Source organism: Pristis pectinata, chromosome 30 (genome assembly GCF_009764475.1).
Source record: "Pristis pectinata isolate sPriPec2 chromosome 30, sPriPec2.1.pri, whole genome shotgun sequence".
Taxonomy (NCBI): Eukaryota; Metazoa; Chordata; class Chondrichthyes; order Rhinopristiformes; family Pristidae; genus Pristis; species Pristis pectinata.
In genome coordinates this window covers 19,296,658-19,322,803 of record NC_067434.1, presented here as the reverse complement: position 1 = coordinate 19,322,803, position 26,146 = coordinate 19,296,658, and the positions used below count along the sequence as shown (strand labels likewise).

General features: G+C 39.6%; 1 protein-coding gene across 1 annotated transcript in view; it reads right to left on the bottom strand.

The window, feature by feature from the left end:
* The window catches only part of LOC127584780 (leucine-rich melanocyte differentiation-associated protein-like), a 755,871-nt gene that overhangs the window by 422,115 nt on the left and 307,610 nt on the right, over positions 1–26,146 (bottom strand). The window lies entirely within an intron of this gene.

Genomic DNA, 26,146 nt, shown 5'->3' with positions numbered 1-26,146 from the left:
CTTTATTTCTATCTCCTGTCTTAATATCATCTAAAGAAAACCAAATTCAACAATGGGATGTTAAAAAGGGAAAAAGCTGAGGACAGACAGAATGAAAGCAAATATCAAAGTGAGGTAAAAGAGAATGTAATAAATTATTTACCAGAACAAAACCAGTTTATCTCCCATATGCCATGGAGTTGATCCAGCAATTAGCCATGCTCAGAACTCATGCCCACACTTTTCATGTTCTTTGATGCAAATCACAAATCTAGCACTAACCTTTCCACTGTAAAGCATATATCATCACTCCTCATCTTTTTCTGTTTTATTCATAGCTGCTGGCTGTCACTGTCAAGGTTCATAAGAAATCAACGAGTGGGCATGTGAAGCATCAAATTATTCAGTTCCGATTACTTTATCTTAAATTATTTTCTATTTGCTTTTGCTTGTGATTTTCTTTTAAAAGGCTAAGTTTGCCCTTGTGGATCTATTATCAGGATCCCACTGGCCCTCCAAATGCCCATGGTGTTGGGGTGTACGAATGTGACTCCCCACTTCGTTTTCATTGAACATAGTGACTGGGTCTATCAACCTCCTTCAATCTCTGAATGGTGTCCTCAATATCCGGTAGTGTAGCAGTTAGTGTAATGCTATTACAGCGCCAGCGACCCGGGTTCAATTCCCGCTGCTGTCTGTAAGGAGTTTGTACGTTCTTCCCGTGTCTGCGTGGGTTTCCTCCGGGTGCTCCGGTTTCCTCCCACATTCCAAAGACGTATGGGTTAGGAAGCTGTGGGCGTGCTACGTTGGCACCGGAAGCGTGGCGACACTTGTGGGCTGCCCCAAGAACAATCTACGCAAAAAGATGCATTTCGCTGTGTGTTTCAACATACATGTGACTAATTAAGATCTCTTATCTCTTCTCCACCCAGTTTGGTTGCAACTGGTCTTTATTAACCCAGCCAAAAACTACAATAATCTCATCAATGCACATGTAAGGTGAATTTTTTGCCTGGATTAGAGGGCAGTTGCATAAGGAGAGGTCAGACAAACTAGGATTCTTTCCTCTGGAATGGCGGAGGCAGAAGGGAGACCCGATCGAAGTTTATGAAATTACGAGAGGCATAGATATAGAGTGATCGCCAGTATCTTTTTCCCAGGGTCAAAACGTCTAATACTGGAGGGCATGCATTTAAGGCAAGAGGGGGAAAGTTCAAAGGAAATGGTTGCGGGGCAAGTTTTTGTTTTACAGAGGGTGGTGGGTGCCTGGAATGTACTGCCAGGGGTGGTGGTGAAGGCAAATATGAAAGAGTTGTTTAAGAGGCTCATAGACAAGCACATGGATATGCAAATGTGGACCATGTGCAGGCAGAAGGGGTGAGTGTAATTAGGCATCATTAGCCTAATTAGTTTGGCACAACACTGTGGGCCGAAGGGCCTGTTACTGTGCTGTACTGTTCTATGTTCGACTTCCCAAAACAAAGTACCTGCTATTAGAATGCCATGCCTAGAAATTTGCTGTTAACTGCAAAAGTCCACTCAATCAGATATTTCGTACAGCCAAATTTTTAGTTTATCATTTGAAAATACGGAAACGGTGTACTGTTTGTGTGCTGTGCTGAGGTGAGTGATAGTGAACTTGAAGATTAATAACGTGCATGCAGCTTTTTCTCAGCCAAAACACAATTTAAGTGTTTTTGAAAGAAAAATGCTATTCTTGATGATCACCTCTTGAATCAATAAGTACACCAAATTAAAACATCCTATTTAATCATGACACCCAAGGCAATCAAAGATGAAGTTTAACACAAAACTTAAACTATAACCTGACCACTCTTAACATAACATTGCACAGACAAGCCCCTCTCCATCCAAAAATTCTGTTATTAAAATCAATGTGAAGTGTTAGCAGTGAAAATGTAGCTTGATATAACAAAGGAAAATGGTCCAAGGTAAGACCAGAACTGATCCATATTACCATATGGTTATCAATGACCCATGTGGCTTTTAACATGTTTGGAGTGTGACATCCCTACTCCTCAAACAGCAGTAATTAGGAATAATCAAGTGGGTGTTAATTGGATATAATGAAACAATCTCTAGTCTGACTGAACCTAGTATTTGCCTCTTACCAGTAATTATGATCACTAAGTACTCATTCTAATCTCTTTCTTATTGTGAAGCCAAACAGAGGTGCAGTATTTGCACAGCTGATGGGTTGTTTTGTCTGCAATTTAAGACTGGTTTAAACCAGGAAACTCATAATTTGCCAAGCTGTCACCAGCTGCTGGAATTTAACAAAGGCATCCGGAACTTCATGATAATAATGCAGTTTATGACATCCACAGAAAAGGGCAGCTATTAATTAAGCTGACCCTCAAACAAGCTTTAAATAGCTTTAGCACCTGGATGCACAAGGAAACAAAGACCCTAAAAAAGGACCAAGTTCTTTTACACCTGTTGTGCATTGCATTTTCAGGTGAAGTTCTAAACTTTACTGAAATCCTTTCCTTTCAGATAACACGTTTTCAGTCAATAGAGCGCTAAATGTGGTTTCATGAAGCAGCACCTTATTATTAGCTATTGGGATCTTCCAGTGCATTAGAATTAGATCCATCACCAAACCTCCTTCCATTTTTGATTTTCACTCAGTATTTAACCAAGAGTCATTGTCCTGCTGGTCTGTTCGAACAGCTGAAAATACTGTTGCACGTTTCAAATTTGTTAAGAACGATACGATGAAACTCACAACTGAAAATTTTAAGTTTGGCAGTTTGGCTGGTGTAGCTTTTTAAGTGTGACAGGTTTTAATCCATGAACTATACATTACTGTTCTTTTCTACATCATGGTTGACAGATTCCAGCATATTCCCTACTACTTATAACTGAATGGTATCATCTGACCTTGAGCAGAACAGCAGAACAAGCTCAAAAATCATTTCATTCCAACAGATCTTCAACAGCTGCAAAAAATATATTTCACAAACAAGCAAATTGGATACCTTTTTATAGTAATTACGGTTAATGGAAGCCTGAGAGAAAAAAGCAATGATTTTGACATCTTAACAAAATTTCTGCTGCTTCAATTAAATTATGGCTCTCAGGCACACGAGGTCAGAGACCAGCACCTGTTCTTAGCTAAGCAAAGCTGGACAGACCTGAAACTATTCCATATCACTCTTGGGCCAGGGAATCACAACTCTAAATGCAAACCAGCCTCATACATCACCATTCAGAAGCAGCTAAGTTTTCACATCAGAATAAGGTCAGCAGGAGGACTTTGCTTTTTGTTAACGTTGCAAACAATTTGAAGTATTAACAAGTGGGATAATTTTTCAGATATGGTGGCAGAGGTAAAAATAACATTCATCTCACTCTGCTCAAAGTGACTGAATGCAACTATCTTTGTTTTGGGTGGATGAACTAAAGGGGTTTCATAGCTTCACTCAGAAGTATATAGATATTAGAATGGCACAGATAGGGTAGATAGTCAAAATCTTTTTTCCCCCCATGGTAGAGTGTATCAAAAACAAGAGAGCATATAGGTTCAAAGTGAGAGGAAGGAGGTTTAAAGGGGATCTGAAGGGTAAGGTTTTTTTTACATAGAGAATGGTTGATATCTGCTGGTGGTGGAATCAGATACAACTTCTGTTAAAAATAGTAACTCAGACAGACAATTAAATAGGCAAAGCATAGAAGGATATGGTCCTAACCTGGGCAAATGGGATTAGTATAGACGGGCAAAGAGGTCAACATGGACATGGTGGGCTGAAGGGCCTGTACAACTCCACGATTCTATCTACATTTATTGTCATCTTTTAAATAGTCTCCAGTCAAACCAATGGATTTGCTGAATCCTGTCAACTGACTTAATAGCCAACCAGAACAATGCAAACTGAAATGTATAAAGGCAAAGCTGTTCTGCAGCACATCAACCATGCGGTTTCACCGGGCTGTTTCAGACTATGTCGCAAATAAACATCTTGTGTATTTCAGGAAATGATTCATCAACTGATACCTCACTGTTCCTAAATTTTCGAGAAACCTCCATGGTGAGTTGTCAGGCTATTTAATGCAACAGTAAGATATAGATGTGAATTCTATTTTTTTTAAAGATGATTTGTATTTTCATACCAACTTTAACAAAATTATAATGTTCCACATAACGTTACTTTGGGGATGTGGTCACTACTATAGTGTTCAAAATGCATTCAAGTGCATAAATCAACATCACTCAATGTTCTGCCTTGGCGATGCTGGTTGAGGGTTCAGTACTGGGTCACATGGCAGGGTTAACTCTTTTATTCTTCAATAGCATCTTGGGACCTGAATGTCCAACATAGCAACGTACCAGGGTAGACCAGTCTGGCATGGCCCAGCCCAATTCAGGCCAAGCCGGGCATTGAACTACCAAACTAGGTTTTGTGCTCGGGTCTTTGTGGAGGGTCTTGAACCTATAAACTTTGGACAGAGACAAGATATCTATTACTGAGCAAAGAAGCCTTATAAAACAGACAACAAGGAAGCAAATTGTGTGTCCCCTTCACCTTCCAGCAGAAATCAGCTGCTTTTGAGTATAAACACCAATGCAGACTGCAGAGGGAAGAGCTTCCACTTAAAAACTGGCAGATCCTCTGAGATCTGAAGCATTTAGCTGAGCGTTTTGCTGGCCCTTGCATGGAATCTGATGAGGCAGCACAGACTTGTGAGCTCTCAGGCTAGGAAACACGAGTGCTAGACCTGTAACTGGTGAGCAGGCACAGGTGTAGCAGCACCATTGAAATAAATGGGGAGAGAATGATTGGCGATAGAATGGTAAATACATGTTTAATGTTTGATTTAATTCATTTAATGCATTTAGTAATTTTCAAATGTGCAATTTTTTATTAATAATTTTAATATTTCAGTTCTGGTTGTCCCATTACAGGAAGGATGTGTAGAATTTGGAGAGGGTGCAGAAGAGGTTCACCAGGATGCTGCCTGGATCAGAGGGTATTAACCAGAAGAGGAGGTTGGTTAACTTAGGTTGTTCTCTCTGGAACGTCACAGGCTGAGGGAAGACCTGATAGAAGTTTATAAAATTATGAGAGGCATAGATAGAGGAGACAGTCAGAATCTTTCTCCACACCCCCCACCCCCCCAGCGTAGAAATGTCAAATACTAAGAAGCATAGCTTTAAGGTGAGAGGGGGGAAAGTTTAAAGAAGAGGTGTGAGGCAACTTTTTGTTTACATAGTGAATGGTACATGCTTGGAACGGGCTGCCAGGGGTAGTAGTGGAAGCAGATACGATCGTGGTGTTTAAGAGGCTTTTAGACAGGCTCATGAACATGCAGATAATGGAGGGATATGGATCATGTGCAGGCAGGAGAGATTTTGTTTAACTTGGCATTGTGTTCAGCACAGACATCATGGGCCACAAGGCCCACTCCTATGCTGTACTGTTATAAGATATGATATCTTTATTAGTCACATGTACATCGAAACACACAGTGAAATGCATCTTTTGCATAGAGAGTTCTGGGGGCAGCCTGCAAGTGTTGCCATACCTCCGGCGCCAACATAGCACGCCCACAACTTCCTAATCCATACATCTTTGGAATGTGTGAGGAAACCGGAGCACCCAGAGGAAACCCACGCAGCCACGGGGAGAATGTACAAACTCCTTACATACAGTGGCCGGAATTAAACCTGGGTCACTGGTGGTGTAATAGCGTTACGCTAACCACTACACTACCGTGCCTATATTCATTATCTTTTTATTGTATTAATATAACTTGTATCTTTTTGAATAAGTACAAACATTCAAACAGCTTGGATAGATAGTGAGATCGGGATGGGACCTCAATGGTTGTTGAGACTTTGTGAGAGTGCACCCAGCTCTTTGCAGTCAGAGAGGTCCTGCACCATTTTGACCTGCCCTGGGCCATGCTAACCCATGAACCTGAGCAGAGCGTCAGCCTTCCAGTGGAAGTGTTTGCTTGGGCCATGCTGGAAGAAGCCACATTGTCCAAGGGTGGGCAATTGGCAACTTGCCTGTCTTCAGAAGAACTGCCTCAGTGTTTTTTTCGACCGTTATGTAGATGAAATAGGATCAAAAAGGACTATTTTGAGACACAGTAGCTTAGTAGAGGATCGTGGACAGCACAGTGGCACAATCAGTAGAGCTGCTGCCTTACAGCTCCAGCAACCTAGCTTCAATCCTGACCTCGGATGCTGTCTGTGGCTGTGGAGCTTCCTCTGGGTGCTCGTTTTCCTCCCAGTCCCAAAGATCTGCGGGTAGGTAGGTTAATTAGCCACTGCAAGTTGCCCCTTAGTGCAATTGATCCAAGTGAATAGTAGAAAAAGTGGGGGCAGTTCTTGGGAACGTGGGGACAATAAAATGGGATTAGTGTAAATGGTTGGTGCGGATTTAATGGACTGAAGGACCCACTTCTGTGCTGTGACTCTATGACCCTTGCCAATTAAAGAATCTGTTGACGATCGAGGCTCCACTACAGCAATACATGTACAGCTTTACGTTAAAAATAATCTCAGCGATCTAAAATCACAGAATAAAACATAAACATCGACTCTGATCACATTTGCTTTGCAAATAATACATTGAATTTAATACAATCTAATTTTCAACTATTAGATTCAAGAAGAATGTGAATAATGCATCACTTTGGTAACAATTGTATTTCTGGGCAGCATGTTATTTATCATAAAATGTTTAAATGGGTGGGAATAGATGGTTTTAGAAAATAAAAACACTCTGGTGTGAATTGAGAGTCAGTAATTCCTCCTAGAAAGTAGCCATTACTCAGACAAGTAGATGGTTATTGACAGTACAAGAGAGACTCGTTGTCCTGGAGCCAGTAACCTTGGTTGAGAGGCAATGTCACAAACAACCCACCATCACTCTCGAAGATGTACAGCTTATTATTTAAAGGGAAACAAATGTCAGCACTGAGTGTCAGTACAAGGACATATCACCTGCCTCTTAACACAACTTATCAACTTTCCCCCTTTCATATCATACCTCTTTACACTTGCTACTTCAAGTAATTTTACACTATAGTACCAGCAAACTATCATGCTTTCCTGAAATTAGTGAGTTTACAACCACCTTTGCATAAAGTAAGCACCGAATTAATTTTAACGACTGCTATAGTGTTAAACAGTCTGGAAAACCTCAATTTCATGGTAAGTGATGCATATAGAAAAGTTAACATACATTAAGTTTTCTGTGTATTCTTGAAAAGTTTTATATATCCAGTCATTGATTTCATAATTATATACTCATAAACCCTCTGGGCTATTCACACGCATTTTTATTTGCAATTCAGCTTCACAATGAAGGAAGTTAATGGACGTGCTGAGCAGTGAAGTTGACATCAGAGCACACATACGTTTTCGTGAACTCAATGCTTGAGGTGAGGACACAGTGTGGAAAAAAATGGTAAAATTCCCTGGTCAACTGCAGCACAGTATGCGTGAAGCATTTTCTCAGGCTTATTGTTTAAGAACTCAGCCTCAGAAGAGCACCACCTACTGCATCAACGGAATTTCTTATCCATTTTCACTTCCCACCCCACTTTGTGATCTCTCAGTGAGTTTACTAATTTGCTGCTAATTACCACTGAACAAATAAGGAAAAATTACAACCCACTTGGAAATGTAGGAAGGCTATTTAGACCCATTTCAATGAAAAGTTTTACCTTGTCAGCTGGATAGGATCTAAAACAGATCCCAGAAATCTTACAACAGAATTGCAAACAACTATATGGACGAATTAAACAAAGCCAAATCTCGAATGTTGCTACCACATCAGAAAATAGATAATTAATTCATGCACTTTTAATGTGTACTGAAAAAGTTACATTCAATGGCTCAACAATAGGAGCGATGTCTCAAACAAAAGGATGTAGGTTTAGGATAAGGGGTCAGAGGTTGAGAGGGGACACGAGGAGGAACTTTTTTCACCCAAAGGGTGATTGAAATTGGAACACACTGCCTGAGGACATGGTGGAGGTGAGTACTCCTACAACATTTAAAGATTATTTAGACAAGAACTTGAATTGCCAAGGCATAGTAAAACTATGAACTAAGCGCTGGTAATTAGGATTAGTTTACTAGATGGTCAGCATGTACATGGTGGGCTGAAGGGCCTGTTTAGGTGTTGTACAGCTCTATGACTCTAATTAAAAGAGGTTCTCTTTTTTAATGTTATGATGAAGTTTACTGATGATAATTTACGAAAAAGATTTATAAAATTAGCAAATTTTGGTGCTGTAATATATCACCTCAATTGAACTTCAAGCTCAAGGAATAAATATTTTTTTTATGACCAACTTTTTCTTTTAATTAAACAGAGTTAGTGTTACCAATAATTGATAATCCTTGTGGCAACCCTACTGTCTACATGCGCTATAGCTTTTCAGCACATTTCCAATTACACAGGTTTAAAGATGCATTTATTTACTCCAATAATGCACTCATATCCACTCCAACAAAGCACCCAGTATGTCATACAGGCACTATGTTCTTGTCTTAGCCAAGTGAACATACAACTTTGATCTCCTTATGTAAGATGATCTTCCTGCTTTGGAGTTGATGCAGAGATGTTCATGAAATTGATTCCAATTCTGAAAGGGGCATCTTCTGAGGAAAGAGCAAGACGCTCAAGTCACGGCTCTCCGCAGTTTGGAGGAATCTGAGGTGATCTTAATGAGACATACAAGATTCTGAAGGGGTTTGAAAAGATAGATGTTGAGGAATTGTTTCTCCTTGTGGGGAATAAGTATTCACTCATTTAAGACTGCAAAGAGGAGAAGTTTCTTCTCAGAGGGTTGTGAATCTTTGGAATTCTCTACCTCAGAGCTGTGAAGGCTGAGTCATGCCATTTATTCAAGCTAGAGATACATAGATATTTAGACTTTAGAAAAATCAAGGGTTATGGGGACCAGGCAAGGAAGATCAGCTGAGTTACATCTGACTGAGTGGCAGAGCAGGCTCGAAGGCCACAAAAACTCACTCCTCTATTCTAATGTTCTTATGGGAGGCTCTCTCTTTCCTGAAAGATTAAAGTGATTGGTTTTTTTTTGGCAATCCATAATTTTCCTGGAACCAGCCCATAAATCATCAGATTTATCAAATTTAACTTCACAACTTGACCAAGTGAAATTTGATCACCTGACCTACAGAGTCACAGATCCACGGCAGAACCATTTTTTACTACAATGGAAAGAGAGTGTTGTTCACAGATAGAATGATCTAAGTTACATAAAGTAGAGCTGAACATTCATTTGTTACTGATCAAAAATTCTCATTTTCACACCGTCTGAGGTTCTCTATGGAAAGATGTCCATTTTGGATTGGAATTCATACAAAAGTGTGGAACATTGATCAATTTTCTTCTCATTTCTTATCATGCCATGCTAAACAACTGTGATAGTAATCATTGCTACTCCAATCCATCGTAGGGTATAATGAACAACTAACCCTGAGACTTGCCAGCATAATCAGAGATAAGGAGATACAAAACACTGGAACCTGGAGCAACACACAAAACGCTGGAGGAACTCAGCAGGTCAGGCAGCATCTGTGGAGCAAAATGGACAGTCAACATTTCAGCTTGAGACCATTCATCAGGATCCAGACCATCATCTGAAGTAAGACAGTCCAGATGAAGGGTCTTGACCCAAAACGTCGACTGTCTATCTGTCTATTTCCCTCCAAAGATGCGGCCTGATCTGCTGAGTTCCTCCAGAATTTTTTTAAATCTGGAGATAAGGGCAGTATACTGTGCAACACAGAATCAAACATGGCAACACAGGAATTGAATTCAAGTCCACTGGAACACTATTGCACTGCAAGTGGCCTTCACCATGCTTTGCGGTCAAAAGCAAAATATAAATTACATAAAATTTTGAATTGGGTCATAATTTTTATTACAAACATGGCTTTACAGAGACCATAGCATTAGATTAATAAAAACAGCACAAATAACTTTGTCTCAGTATTGTTGTGAGATAGTTGCCAACACCCCAGGATTATAAACTGAAAATAGTAAAGAATAGTGTATACTTTTAAATAATGGTCATTGGCAGCTGAACTGCAGTGGCTGCTTTGCTCCATAAAGCTCAGAGAAAACAGAGAAAATAATTTGTCACTCAACTCCCTTCAAAAGCCATTATTTCACTGGGCAAAGCAGTCAGCCCTTAGTGACCCAGTCAAAACAATAATATTGTTTGAACCATTTAATTCACTTGCGGTGGATACACAACTGATGCAATGCAACATTTTGGTAAGCTTTAGGTTATGCAGCTGCTTACAAAGGTGGATTATTTAAGAAACAATTAAGTGCATATACAAAGCAATTTGCGAGCAGCCTCACTCCTTCAGCTTGCTAAGTGAAGTGCCTTTCAAGGCTGATTTATAACACTGTCGTTTTCAGAAGGCAGCATAATTAATAGGAGCATGGATGTCTAATTTCAGTGACTTCCAGAGAAAGTGGATTTCATTTGATTTATGATGGTTAGCAAGTTTGCATTTTATCAGTTCATTCGCTCATTATTTATGCTGATGACCAATTTCTATGGCTTGCTATCGCCCAGCCCTTCAGTAATCAAAGTGAAACTCGATGCATTGCAGCATTTGCAACGTGCTGCTTCATTCAAAAAAGATCAAAACTGCTCAGTCCTTGGATTTTCAGAAATTAGTGCACTATAGAGGCAATGTTTCACAGTGAAAATCCTACAGAACCTGTAGGGCAGCAATAATAGCATTTAGGCTAATGTGACAGGATTTATATGCAGAATACAAGCCACTGTGGATCTTGGAAGTTATCCTTTTGTAAGGGAAAGCCACAGTACTCTCCTCCTTGTTCCTCAGTCATCATTACTCCCCAATTGATCGTAATAAACACTAGCTGCTGGAAGAGTCGATCTGGCTCCTCTTCTGTCCATGAATAAACATTAATAAAAGACAGAGAAATGATAAAGCATCACTGACTGCTACAGGAAGTGATGCAGCAGGAATTTCCTGGACACACAGCCACCACTAAAGATTCCACAGTAACAAAAATCCAAACTCTCCCATGATGGTTCTTTCCTTCCCTCGAGAGTTTTCCTTTGTTTAAATGTTCACAATAAATAATATTTGAGTGCTTGATGGTTCATATCCCAGATAAAGTCATTTGTTAAAACAATCTGCTGGAGGAACTCAGCGGGTCGAGCAGCATCTGTGGGGGGGAAATTAATTGTTGACATTTTGGGTCGAAACCCTGAATCCTGACATCAATAAATCTTCCCTCCCCCCCCCCACCCCCCACAACCTTCCCCACCATCGAGATCATCTTCAAGAGGCGGTGCCTCAAGAAGGCAGCATCCAGCACTAAGGACCCTCAACATCCAGGAGATGCCCTCTTCTCATTACCACCATCGGGGAGGAGGTACAGGAGCCTGAAGACCCACACTCAATGATTCAGGAACAGCTTCTTCCCCTCCGCCATTAGATTTCTGAAAGGTCCAAGAACCCATGAACATTACTTCGTTATTTCTTTTTTTTTGCACTATTTATTTTGTCATTTATAGTGATTTTTATGGCTTTGCACTGTACTACTGACGCAAAACAAACTTCACGACATAAAAGTGATTCTGATGCTGCTTGACCCACTAAGTCCCTCCAGCAGATTGTCTGTTGATCCAGATTCCGGCATCTGCAATCCCTTGTGTCTCCAAGTCATTTGTTAAAATTATTTTTGCCTTTTTTGCTCACTTCTTCCCTGGAAGACATTATTAATTCTACAGCACACAAGCATTAGGAGCTATTCAGTATTTCTGAGGGTGGTGGAGAGACCCGGTTGGCTCTGATGAATATCCACCAACTCAGTATAACCTACTGATGGTGTCTAGGAGCCCCTGGCTCCAAATGGCCCAACTACTGATGGTGAGGCCACATTTAGAATATTGCATTCAGTTTTGATCACCTTGCTGTAGGAAAGACGTCATTAAGCTGGAAAGAGTGCAGAGGAGATTTACGAGGATGTTGCCGGGACTTGAGGGACTGAGTTATGGAGAGAGGTTGAGCAGGTTGGGACTGTTTCCACTGGAGCGTAGGAGAATGACGGGTGATCTTATAGAGGTGTATGAAATCATGAGCGGCATAGATAGGGTGAATGCGCTGAGTGTTTTTCCCAGGGTTGGGGAATCAAAAACAAGAGGGCATAGGTTTAAGGTGGGAGGGGAGAGATTTAACAGGAACCTGAGGGGAAATTTTTCACCGTGTATGGAACAAGCTGCCAGAGGAAGTGGTTGAGGCAGTTACATCAACAACATTTAAAAGGTACTTGGACAGGTACGTGGATAGGAAAGGTTTGGAGGGATATGGGCCAAATGCGGGCAAATGGGACTAGCTTAGATGGGAATCTTGGTCAGTTGGGCTGAAGGGCCTGTTTCCGTGCTGTATGACTCTATTCAGAAACTCAACTCAGACTCAAACTCACAAGGACACCTCAGAGTCACACAGCACAGAAACAGGGTCATCATCCCACCACACGCTGGGCATCAAGTCCCATCTACATTTATCCTATTTCATTCTCCTCACAAGCCATCAGCTCCTCCTCCCAGATTCTACCACTCACCCACAAACGAGGGGAAATCACAGTGGCTACTTATCCTACCCACCCACATCTTTGGGATATGGGAGGAAATCCAAACACACAGGAGAAACCCACACAGTCATAGGGACAACACGCAAACTCCACTCTACACCGACAGCACTGGAGATTGGTATTAAGCCTGGGTTGCTGTAATGGTGAGACATTAGTTCTATTAGCTTCACCACTGTGCTACCCAGTTATTAATATTACGAAAGCTAATTTAAAAGCCTGAATATTTATATTTAATATTGATAATTAATAAAACATACAGTGCACTTCATTGTATCCTTATTCTTTTTAACATGAAAGATAACATTTAAGTAAAATTATTTATTAGAAGTCACAGTTAGTTGCATACTATACAAAATTTAAGGATCTTCAGAAAATTCTGAACAATTAGTGCCATCGGGCATTATTTTGAAAAAAAATTGAAGAATGATTTTCAATGCCTTTATAATTCTGAACTGGCTGGATGGTTTTCTGATTGTCAACTTATTTGTGCCCTTATAAACAAAACCAGTGTCTGAAATCAAAAAGATGTTTTGCAAATGCTAATTCCCACTCCAGAACAGTGCTTGGAAAATTCTTGGCACCGCACAGTATTATCCACAGGAAATTCTGTTGCACTTGACTTTCTCCCAAATGTTTACAACTATCTCTGAAATTCAGAAAAGTTGCATTAAATTATACCAAACACTTGAAGTGTATATCTATTATGTTGTCAAAAGTGTAATCAAGACTCCTGCAGTTTTCAGTCATCTTTGTATTTGGTTCATTATCATGCCACATTCTTTTAGAGAAAACAAGTCGTCTGTTTTAATTTAACTTAACCAGCAACTGATGCTTGTTATTTCCATAAGAAAGAGTTTAGTTTATTTAACAAGGTGTTTTAAAGCATTTTACAGCCAATTAAGTACTTTCAAAGTGTAGTAACTAATGTAATATAGAAAAAACAACAAGGCCCCACATAATTAAATAAATAGCCAGACAAGTACATAAGAAAGAGAAGCAGGAGTCAGCCATTTGGTCCCTCATGGCTGCCTGTCATTCATGCAGATCAGAACTGATCTTTTCCTTTCGTGTCAATTTTCTGAACTAAATCCATTTCCCTCACAACACACTAAGCGCTGGAGGAACTCAGCGGGTCAGGCAGCATCTACGGAGGGAAATGGATGGTTGAAGTTTTGGATCAAGGCCACTTATCTGGACCCAAATATAAATTGGTTGAAGGGCCTCGACATAAAACGTCGACTGTCCATTTCCCTCCATAGATGCTGCCTGACCCGCTAAGTTCCTTCAGTGTTTTGCTGCCGATTCCAGCATCTGCAGTCTCTTGTGTCTCCATATCCCTTGATTGTCTTAAAATCTATCAATCTTTATCACAAATATATCACTGAGTGAGCCTGCGTTGTCTTTTCAAACAGTGAATTCCAAAGATTTACCACTGTTTGAGTGAAGAAACGTCTTCCTTAGTCTATCATGAATGGCAATCCCTTATTTTGAGACTGTGAGCACTGGTTCCAGATATTCCAGCAAGAGGAAACTCTGTTCAGTCTGGGAATTTTGTACATTTCAATGAGATCAAAACTCATTCTTCTAAATTCAGTGGAGTAAAGGCCTAAGTCTGTTCCATCAGCTGTTAAATAATTTAAGCAATTAAATTGGAGAAAGGTGGCATTACTCAGCAGGTCAGGCAGCATCTGTGGAGAGCAAAACAGTTAACGTTTCAGGACAATAGCCTTTCATCAGAACTGATGCCTTCAGTGATAAACGTTGACCAGAGCACCAGGCGAATGTCTGTATGCGGTCGCGTCTACATTTGTACATCTGCATTTCTGTGCATGTGTATGGATAGAGTATGTTTGCACTTGTGCAGTGAATGAATAAACACAAGTGTGTTCAGTGCATGCAACACAACCCGGCATCGGCCATCTTACATCTCCCTTTACCCTGTTACCCTCGAGTCATCCGTAAAGAAGGGGGGGGGAAGGGGGGAAAGGGGAGGGAGAAGGGAGAGAGGAAGGGGAGGAGGAGGAGGGAAAGGGGAGAAGTGGGGGTAGGAGGGGATGGAGGGAGGCAAGGATGGGATGAGAGAGGGTAGGGAGGGAGAGAGGGCAGAAGGCAAATCTGAAAGGTGGCAGATCTGACAGAAGAGAACCCTATCCTCACTACTGAAGTACTAATTTAGATTTTGTAAAACCATTCAATTGCAGCTTGAATCCATGACTCTGAGCCAGAAGGGTAAATATTACCACCATCTCAAATTGCCCCCATCAGAACTGCTCACAGCAGATCAGATTAACGTGCGGATAGTTAAAGCCACCAATGGTGTACCAGACACATTGAGCACCGTCAGGAAAGGCTTTCAACGTTGCACCTAGATTGGACGTACAGAGCGCATAGTGAGTGCTGATACCAAAGATCACCTCAGACTAAAACAAAGACTTTGCAACTGGTGCAATGCAAATCCAGTTTGTGGCAAAGTTATATTTATAAAATGAATGCACCCTGATTTTCATACACACCCAAAGAAACAACACAACAAAACAAATGACAATAGATTAATCCCCTTCTGAAACCATGTGAAAACATATCAGGATCCGAATAACCATCTGAAGAAAGCCATTTGGATACTGAACATTCTGCTGTACCATGTTCACTAAAATCATTACATAGCATTCAGGCCTAACTACTTCTTTCTCGTGGTGAAAAATGTTTTGAGTATGGCAATTTGTTACTTCCGTGGTGTTGTGTCAAATATTTTTCTGAGGGTACTTTTCCTTTGACCTGTGCACAATGGCTTACAAAATCAATGTATTTCCGACCACGAGAAGGCAAATGATCAAACGTTGTGTCTGCATGCTCTCAATCTTTTATGCAGCTATTTTGCTCATAGTTTGCCGTAGATCGACAGTCAGTCCCATTAGCCTGTAGAAGCCAAAGTAAACAATCGTTTAGCATAGGTGGTGAGTACTTTGTAGCAACTAAATATTTGAAGGATTAGGATATATCAAACACTCTGCCTCTTCATGGCAGAAGTATAAAGGCATTAGTCTGAAAGCTTATTTTTCAGCAAAAAAAAGAAATAACATCAAAAATGGTAACAATGAAAACAGTGTACGATTAGGCGCACTGAAAATTGTTGTTCAATTGCTTTATTTTTTCAGCGTTATGAGTGAGTTTGTAAATGAAAAAGGTCAGAGGGTAAACTAGCATCTTTACGGTAAATTTTAATACTGAAACTTTAAGCTGCTCTCTTTCCTAAAACTGCCAGTTTTCATACATAATACAAGATGGAGAGGGTTTACTATGAATAATGTTTAAGCCCTAAAGAATCCTATAGCCTATAAATCTTAATAGAAGCCCCTAGACTCCAATGGGCTGCATGTCGTTTTTACCCAGTCCCACTCCATCTTGGATCCCCTTGTGATAACTGTAATTTTCTCCAAACAAGTGGTGGTGGCTTGAATTTACTTCAGCTACAATTTGACTACAAACAGGATTACATGCATATAACCTATGCAAATCAATAAAAACATGTCAAGACCCCTTAGCAGTCAGTGCTCTTCTAAATGCAATTCATTGTGCTGCAAATGAGAATAAGAGACTGTGTAACAAATGAAACCTGCTCACATAACCAGCACCTGTTGTCAGGCAGTTGAAGCTTGTATTTTTCATTTGCTGTACAGTAAATCGTATTAAGGCATATATAGAATGGTAAGGGATCGAGGGATGTGTACATATTGCGTGCTAGTAGGCATATTCTGAAACAAATTTAGATTGTTTCAGCTGAAAATACATTTAAAAATTGTGAAGTAACTTGGAGGACTGTACTTTGCCACACTGCACATTTAAAAACCAACCATCTACAATTAAATTGTGCCCATTTTATAACAAGGTCATGGTTACACTGATGGATTTTGCATGGTAGTGTAGCAGTTAGTGCAACACTATTACAGCACCAGCGACCCGGGTTCAATTCAGGCCGCTGTCTGTAAGGAGTTTGTACGTTCTCCCCGTGTCTGTGTGGGTTTCCTCCGGGTGCTCCGGTTTCCTCCCACATTCCAAAGACGTACGGGTTAGGAAGTTGTGGGCATGCTACGTTGGCGCTGGAAGTGTGGCGACACTTGCGGGTGCCCCCAGAACACTCTACGCAAAAGGTGCATTTCACTGTGTGTTTTGATGTACATGTGACTGATAAAGATCTTATCATGGTCAATGGAAAAAAAAGGGGTCGGCAGTGAATTAGTGGTATCTATTTTACATCTTCCAACTTGTGTAGTATTTGATAACAATGGCCCATAAAATGTTAGGTCTTGATCGGGTAAAATGCTTCAAGTAGTTTAGAGATGGTTATTTCTCATCCAGATATTCCCTCAACATCATATCATGTGCAAAATACCAGAATAATTGTGCAGCTTTAAATGAACTTTGAAATTCTCTGCCCCAAAGGGGCAGACCCCAATGACCCCAGGTCATTGACTGACCTGGACATTAGAGAAATTCAGGGATGTGGGGAGAGAGGAAGCAAATGGGGCTTGTTGCAGTTCAGCTGTTATCTTTTCCAATAGCAGAGTAAGATCAAGGGACCAAATGGTTTATTCCTGCTCTGATTTCTTATGTGTTACTGTTCTCACTAATTGACGAAATAAACTGCTTTTTGTTTTGCACCCAGGCACAAGGATAAAAAAAGAAAATCTGTGATTAGCCTGTATTCTTACAAACAAGATAAATTCCAACTGTATTTAAAGTACATTGTAAACTCCTAATGGACGTCATAGCTGTGGTTAGCAGGACACCTCATATCAAAAGAACATTTCCTTGTGCTGAGAAACTGTAGACTCAGTAAGTTATCAGGGAAAAAATAAGTCATCACTGAAACCTAAAAAAGAGAAGAACACACATCTTCAAACCATTCAGTACGAGTATTACGTCACTCTGTTGTAAATTTCTCCTTTAAGGGAACATGTTAAATAGAACTGAAGCTGCAAAGCTGGAGAACACCACTTTGTTCCCAAGTACGGGTGACCTAAAACTCCACCAGAAGACACAAAAGATTCTGCAGATGCTGGAATCTGGAACAACACACAAAACGCTGGAGGAACTCAGCAGGCCAGGCAGCATCTATGGAGGGAAATGGACAGTCCAGATGAAGGGTCTTGATCCAAAACGTTGACTGCCCACTTCCTACCATAGATACTGCCTGACCTGCTGAGTTTCTCCAGCACTTTGTGTGTAAAGCTCAACCAGGTTACTTTGTCCAAATATCAAAAATGGCTGTTTGTAGGGTGTGATGGATGGTGTGCTCATCTCTGAATCATTATTTTTAACATTTAATAAGATATCTTGTACAATTAATTTCCCCTTTAAGTAAAATACTGTTTAAACAAACATTAGATTGTGTTTAAAAAATTGGAGATGCCATTTGCTGCCACATGTAATCAAAATAGCTTGGTGCCCATAATCATAAAATGATTAGTATTCTAATGCATAATGGCAAAGCAAGTATTTCAATACAACAGAAAAGTCTCTATTATACTAATGGTGTATGCTTTCTGCATTATTATAAAAACAATTTTAATCATAGTATGCTCAAAATAAGTAATAAATAAGTAAATGAACATGGTGCAATTTGAATTATACTGAAACTATAGACTGCCAGAAGCAAAAGTCACAATATTCTGAAAGCAGCTCACATTCCTTTTTAATAATACATAGCTATATTAAAAAGGGTACTGTATAAAAAGATTACTGTTAGGACAGGATATCATTAAAACATTTCACCACGATATATCATGCATGTGTATTTCCAAGATTTCCTCTGCAACTTAAGGGATATTGGAACTGCCAGCAACCCATGTAAATCACAAAACTGTACACTTGCATATTAAGAAGCTACACGTCAAACAGTGTAACCTATGCCCAATTATCAATTCTGGTACAGTCATTTGCCAGTTTTTCCCAACAATTCAAAGCCACTCATGTGGGTACTGCTGATAACTGGTCATTCTACAGGAGATGATCTCAGACGATAAGACTGCACTTCATGCTATCTGCAACATATCACATAGGGCTTATTCTACAATACATCAGTTTTCTCCACCCTGAACCATAGTTGCAGTGAGTTTTAGAACATATGTTGTCACAATATTAGCAACATTTTCCAACTTAAGTTGAAAATCTCCAAATCAAACTTGTTTTTTTTAAAAACTTCCGCTGAATGTTTATTGACGGTATGGCCATTTTTCAATTCATCTCCTGAAACCCAACCGTGGAAACTGCTGGGGGCTGTTCATCGATGATGTTATGCTGCTCTGAAGATGTTGCTCTTTTGTGCAATAATCTTGGATTCAAACTATTCGTGTCCAGTAATAAGCATAGTGCACTTTGCAAAATTTGCACTGGAATTTACGTGACTTTTCTTTCAAAAAAGTGCAAATAAAACAAAATAAAAACACACAAGCTTATTACCATTCAAATGGCATGCTTCACTATGAAAATCTGAAAGAGTGATGAATGCAACCTTCATGTCCTGAACGCGGGGAAGAAGTGTTATCATATCTCCTCTGCTTATGCTTATTAACAACGAGAAAGAATCACCTTCAACTGTATTAACTATGGCCTACTGGATGAACGATGCCTTCTTAGATTCACAACATCTGTTTGTTCCACTCTCTTCTCAGCATGCTACACCTATTTCTCATGCTTAATGATGCTCATCCACTCACAGAGTTTTACGGACAAATGTGTGTTTAGCCGCATTCATCACTCTGAATGAGTATTCTTGATGAAGCATCCACTGTGCTGTTTAGCTCTTTCTGTTTCAGTTTGTCAAATGACAGCCAAGGTGCACAGTTTTCATATGTGTAAAATGAAGGTGAAACGATCCTCTGGAATCGTGCTCACGCATATAACTTTAACACTGCTGATTACGGACATTGGTGCTGTCCTGGAGTTCCACTTGCTTTAGTTTATACTCGTTGGCAAAGCATGACAGAAGTTTGAATCTCCTCATTTAGAGAACAAATAAGAGTTTACTTCTATTATTTTAAAATCAGACAACATCTGACACACTAGAAGGATGTATCCCTTTTAGAAGTGTGAAGGTATTAAAAACATTGCTTTCAAACGCTGATTAGACTGCAACGTATTTCTAACACAGTGCAGTGAGACAGGGAGACCGGTGGAGGTACAGGCCCATCGTCAGAATGTCACTGAGGAGAGGCTGGTTCTGGCCTCTCGTCAAAACGAACCCCCGAAAAAGAACAAAAGCAGGACAGGTTAGGTCTTCAAATGAATAAACATTCCAACAGCACATGGAGGTAATTTGGGTTTTCCAACAGCTGGAGAAAAATCAGAAGGCAGTGGGTCCTAACCCCAGAAGGTGCCAATTTCAGAAACACAACATGGGGAAGGACTGAAACCATCTCCCTACTTTGCTATTAAAGCCTCACTAATAATTTGTTTTGCTCTACCAGTAGATCCAAGCCAAGGTAACGAACAATAAATTCTGCCCTACGTTCTATTCGTGAGTCTGTTTCACAATATACAGCCAGATCCTATTTCTGCAATTCAAAAGAAGAAGTAATTTTAAAACAAATAGAAACTTTCAATGGCTCATGGTATTTTTTTTATATATACCACTGTATGTCCCATGATACAGTTCATGGCTAATCAGATGATAGGCTGATTGGTCTTTTGGTATTACACCTCTTCATGCACAGTTATTTTCTCGGTGAGGTGCTTGTGCCACAGTCTTATATATTTTAGAAGTTTTATTTGCTCACAGTGCACAAAGTGAGACTGCTCAAAGTGAAACTGCAACTCGATGAGGGTACTTTGTGGATAACCTATCAATCTTAGGTTGTAACCAAAACATTTTTGCATGTTAAGGTTGTTCTACATTCTTATTGCAATAACCTCTTTAATAAATTACAGGTGCAAATGAACTGTGAAAGTAGAGGCAGTATGTATAACTTTTGAATAATTCTGCATTCTTTTCCACTGATACACAGCCCAAAAGAAATGGCTTGTACCGGTGCCTTACATTATAATTAGAGCCAAATGCACATTCCAGTACCTTTTTTTACAGTTTTAGCTGTGTGCCAATTTGCCCAGCAATTGCACAGGGATAAAAAGAAGATATGGCATAACTTGCAGCCTTGCTACTTACTTCATTAGTGCAGACAGAAAAAAAAAGATGCCATTATAGCACTCAATATAGAAAGCATAATTTTAAAATGCTGCAGTTCAACTCGCTGAACTAACATCAAGCGATAGAAGAGATCATTACTGCACTATAAACTCTTTGCTTACTATGTGGTTCAAAGGAAGAGTGGTTATTGTGGTCACATTTAAAGGCCTTAACTTACATGCTTGTTACCCTCCTGTCCTAATACCCGACAAGTGATTACTGGTATGTAAAGTAATATATAAGCATCATTGCCATAAAGTTCAAAACCTCTTAATTTACTCAGACCAATGAGTTCTACAGCTCCTTCACTAGCAGCTACGAAGACAACATAAAGAAGTAATCAAAAAATGCCTTGGTAATGCCTTGGCACGGTGGTGTAGCGGTTAGTGTAACGCTATTACAGCGCCAGCGACCCGGATTCAATTCCGGCCGTCTGTAAGGAGTTTGTACATTTTCCCGTGTCTGCGTGGGTTTCCTCCGGGTGCTCTGGTTTCCTCCCACATTCCAAAGGTGTACGGGTTAGGAAGTTGTGGGCGTGCTATGTTGGCGCCGGAAGCGTGGCGACACTTGCGGGCTGCCCCCAGAACACTCTACGCAAAAAAAGTATTTCACTGTGTGTTTTGATGTACTGTACAAGTGAGTAATAAAGACATCTTTATCTTAATTTAAATTCAAATGTCTGTATATTTAAGCATAACAAATACAATTAAGAAGCTATTTAAAGGAAGTAAATAGAACAGCAGTCAGAGTTGAATATAGGATCAATGTGGCAATTTACACATGGTTTATGATGTTTAGAAGGGACTAGGAGGCAAGGAAACAGAAAGGGTGGCTGGAGATGGGGAAGGAAGACGAGAAAGAAATGGAAGCTGGATACGAGAGTGCAGAAAAGGAGGGATAATAAAATGAAGGACAGAGAAAGATGGAACAAAAACTGGGATTGAAACATGCAGGCAGTTCGTCTACAGATATGGTGCACGCACTCTGTAGTATTAGGGATAGGAGCAGAGGGAATGATCTGTAGAGGCCTCTAAGTATGTATTCAGTTGGCATAAGGTGTGAGTTAATGGTCAAATCTCTGCATTTATTCATGATCTGTACCTCATCAGTGCTCACACCATTCCAAAGGAGTTTCCCATTCACAGCACAATACAATTTGGTGTTAACCACAATTAAAGCATGTGTAGCACATTGCATTTTAACAGTACCTATTCTGCATTTTAATATTATGTAGTAGATATAATGCTTCTGGAATTTAAAAGATAATTCTATGATGAATAATGTTCTAACAAGTGGTGTTGGGGTGAGTTGTGGTTTTGATAGTCAGGTGGCTTTAGGACTGAAACCAGGCAGTGGGAGTGAAGAATAGCTATCCGTGCTGTCAAAGGCAGGAAGTAGGATCTCACAAGGATCCATGCTGGAACCACTGAGCTCATGAACCACATTAACACTTTCAACATCAAAATCTAAAAAAAACACAATTTTGAAATGTGTGCATGATCCAAAATTGGCACAGAGGGGGAGAAATGGATGGATGAGGGAGTAATACTGATGAAGACTACGGCATGTTACAAAACGACTTTAATTAATGTAAAATGGGCACATAATTAGGAAATGTCAACATGGTTAAGAGCAAGACAAAAAAAGCCATGTATTATACAGAAAACAAGGATCTAAACCTGGATGCAAATACACAAATCAAATTAGTAGCATACATTACAACATCCTTAAAAAAAAAGACAAATCAAGCGTTTGGGCTTGTTCCGAGCAGTAGAATAGAAAAGTAGAGAAGTTTGACGCAATTGAGCATAACTTTGGCAAGACTATACTTGGTGTGTGAAGCACAATTCTGGTGGCCACATCATAAAAAAGTAGAGACAGAGACACTTTAAAAGATGGTAATAGAATTCAGAATTGATATTTATCAGAAAATAAACAGGTCAAATCTCTTTTCCTAAGAGTGAAGGTAACTAAAGCATAAAAAGAAGGTAACTAAACTTAAAATTATAAAATGTTTCCACGACTTTTGAAAACTTTTCCACTTTATTATATTTCAACATACAATGCAAGAGCAAGACCGAGTTTCACCGTTCAGGAAGTTCAGTTACTTTCTTCAAGGTTGTCAAGTCCATGAATGCAACCCTTCCAGAAAGCAGCAAAATTGGTGTCTACCAAAAATCAACACAATGAGACAAGATTGGCCCCCAAGAGCACCAAGCCTCCTCCTGGCCTGGAGCAGATCAACTTTACACATTCAATTATATACTTCACAACATAAATTATATATGTTACTGAGCATTTGTGCGAAGAAGGAAACCTACAGATAATTTATATGACATAGTCACTGGGAATATGGAATTTAGAAGCAACTTCTACACTCAGAGAATGATGATTACTTATGAGTGCCTTTGTGATGGGAAAAGCTGATACAACTACTACAGGATGTCTTAATGTGCAACTAGATAAGAATATCTGGGAGGAGGAAAAAAGACCAATACAACTGAATTAATACAGTTTAAGTAAGAAAAGGGGGAGATGCATGAAGAGAGTAAATATCAGCATGAATTGTCCAATTCCCATGCTGTGTAGTGTACATAATTCTACAAGTAACTGGACTATTATATTCATTGACCATGTGTGTTGCCCATGATATCAAGTCCAATGAAGTACACTGACAATGCGGGGAAGTTGGGACATGTAATTGGACAACAGCAATGCAACTACTAGCTGTGCTATGGGATTGCGTAAGATGCAGGAAAACAAACCATCAGACTGGCCAGCAGCTGGAAGTGTTCTTTTTATTATTTTCATTCTTTCTATTTTTGTGATTGCAACAGAAAGACGGGAAAACAAATTGTGGTTAAAGTTAACCATATTTGTTTAAAAGAAAACATGCAAAGAGGGCTTCATTGTGAGCAAAACAATCCTGTGAAATAAATCCCAGAAGTATCACTAAATCTCACCTTTGACTTACTAAACTGCACATTAAGTTGTCATATGCCAATGTTTTCAAGCATATGACTCAAATCCAACAACGATACCAATGAAAAATGTGCGGTTCTGCAAAAATAGGTTGTTATATGTCAAGTAAAATGAGGAAATTCTGTATAATGCACTATTGTAAACAGTGTGTTTCCAAGCAAAATTAGTAAATGCACTTGATCAGAATAAATGGCACTACCTAATACTCACATGATTAAACTCCACATTTTGAAAATAATTTACAATACAGTACAATAAGATCTCATTATTTACTCTCTCAACATATGTCCAGAAACGAAAGGCAATGCAGCACTACAAGCCTTTTTAATCCAGAAAATTTCCAGAGACAAAACAAGGCTTCAACAAATGACAGTGGTCACAACTCTAGAAACCCAATTGTCAAGATTATTGGCTGGAAAGGCACTTAGAACAGTCAATCCCAGCTAACGTCAAACGTGGAGCGTCGTTAATCACTTCGACTACTTTGATTACTGGTGACCAGTTGAGAAACTTGATTTTTAGATTGCTAATTAGCTGAAATAATAAAGGCAAAAGGCAGGCGAGTGAAAAATTAAACTATTTAAGAAAATTACAAAAATTAACATCCATTTCTTTTTAAGTTACTTGCAATGAAACTTTACCAAAACAATCATACAAAAAGCAAGTGTATTAACTCACTGGCTTGAGTTTATCATATGACTTGTGTGGAGCTTGCACATTCTCCCAGGGATTTCCCTCGGCTCTCCTGTTTCCTCCCACATCCCAAAAGACGTGCTGGTAAGTTTGTTGACTGCTGCGAATTGTCCATGGTCCAGTTGGGCAGCAGAGGGTAGGTCACACGTGTATGTGAGATGAAAAGTTATAGGGAAAATAAGTAGGTGGATGGGACCAATATGAATACTCAGACCTGGCATGTACTCATTGGGCCAATGGTCTCCTACTAGGTTGTGGAAAGAAATACAAACTCTTCTGAGACTATCTACACCAGTTACTCCACGCTAGGTCCTAGCTACTCTAGGTCCTGTACATTAGATGAATTTTTAACATAAGAAATAGGAGCAGGAGTAGGCCATCTGGCCCGTCGAGCCTGCTCCACCGTCCAATAAGATCAAGGCTGATTTGGCCACGGACTCCACTCCACCTACCTGCCTTTTCCCCATAATCCTCACTTCCCCTACTATGCAAACATCTATCTAACTGTATCTTAATTACATTTAGTGAGGGAGCCTCCACTGTTTCCCTGGGCAGAGAATTCCACAGATTCACTACTCTCCGGGAAAAGCAGTTTCTCCTCATCTCCGTCCTAAATCTATTCCCCCGAATCTTGAGGTTGTATCCCCAAGCTCTAGTCTCACCAACCAGTGGAAACAACCTTCCTATCTCTTTCTTATCTATCCCTATCATAATCTTATATGTTTCTAACTTGTATATTTGCCATGAAAGTATGCATTACTTTCTAATTCATCTCCCTCCCCAGCTCATTGAACAATACTACCATTATGCTTCATGCTTATTTCTTTAGATGTCACATCTGAACAATTACCAATGGTAAGGCATCCAGCATAAAAGGAAATGCAACAGAATAAATTAGTTGATTGCCTTTGCATTTCTATGTCAGATTCTCCCTACTACATAAGAGTAAACAAATCAAATCTGTATCTCAACACTATCTAATGCCACCCTCTGAACACACAACTACCCCCACCCTTAAATCACCTCCATTCACTCCTGAGCCCCTCACATGACAGTAAATGAGCATCAATGTTCAACAAAGTTGACTTTCTGCACAAAGTAAACGTTACAAAAGATATACCTCAAAACAACTGCTGAAAGCACAGACACCGATCCAGAAAAATACACTATACCTGAATATGCAAACTCCATTGTTGCTGATGATCTCAGAATACTTCTAATTAAAGAAGTTATTTAACTGTGCATGCAAAAGTAGGAAGTTCTTAATCTGCTAATTTTATCAAACCAATCTAATATGTGAAATTAAACTGATTTTCAATTTGGGCAGGACTTGATGATCTAATCTTGAAGTTATTAGAAGTGCTCGGTCCACATCAATGAGTTCATTAAATATATGCAGGTACAATTTGCAGCTCATCTAAGATTCAAAGGAATACAATGAAAAGATTCCCTATCAAAATTTGGTAAAAATTTGTTTTAATTATTCAAGTAATAATCTAGGACTTAAATGTTCCCTGGTCAGAGGTCTTATTCTTTAACCTTGTCTTATGCCCTTAACGGAGTTTGAATGGGTGATCATTTGTATCCATCTAGTTACCCAGAGAGGTCCAAAATGTACTGCATAATCTGTGTAGAATTTATTTGTCTCAGCTGG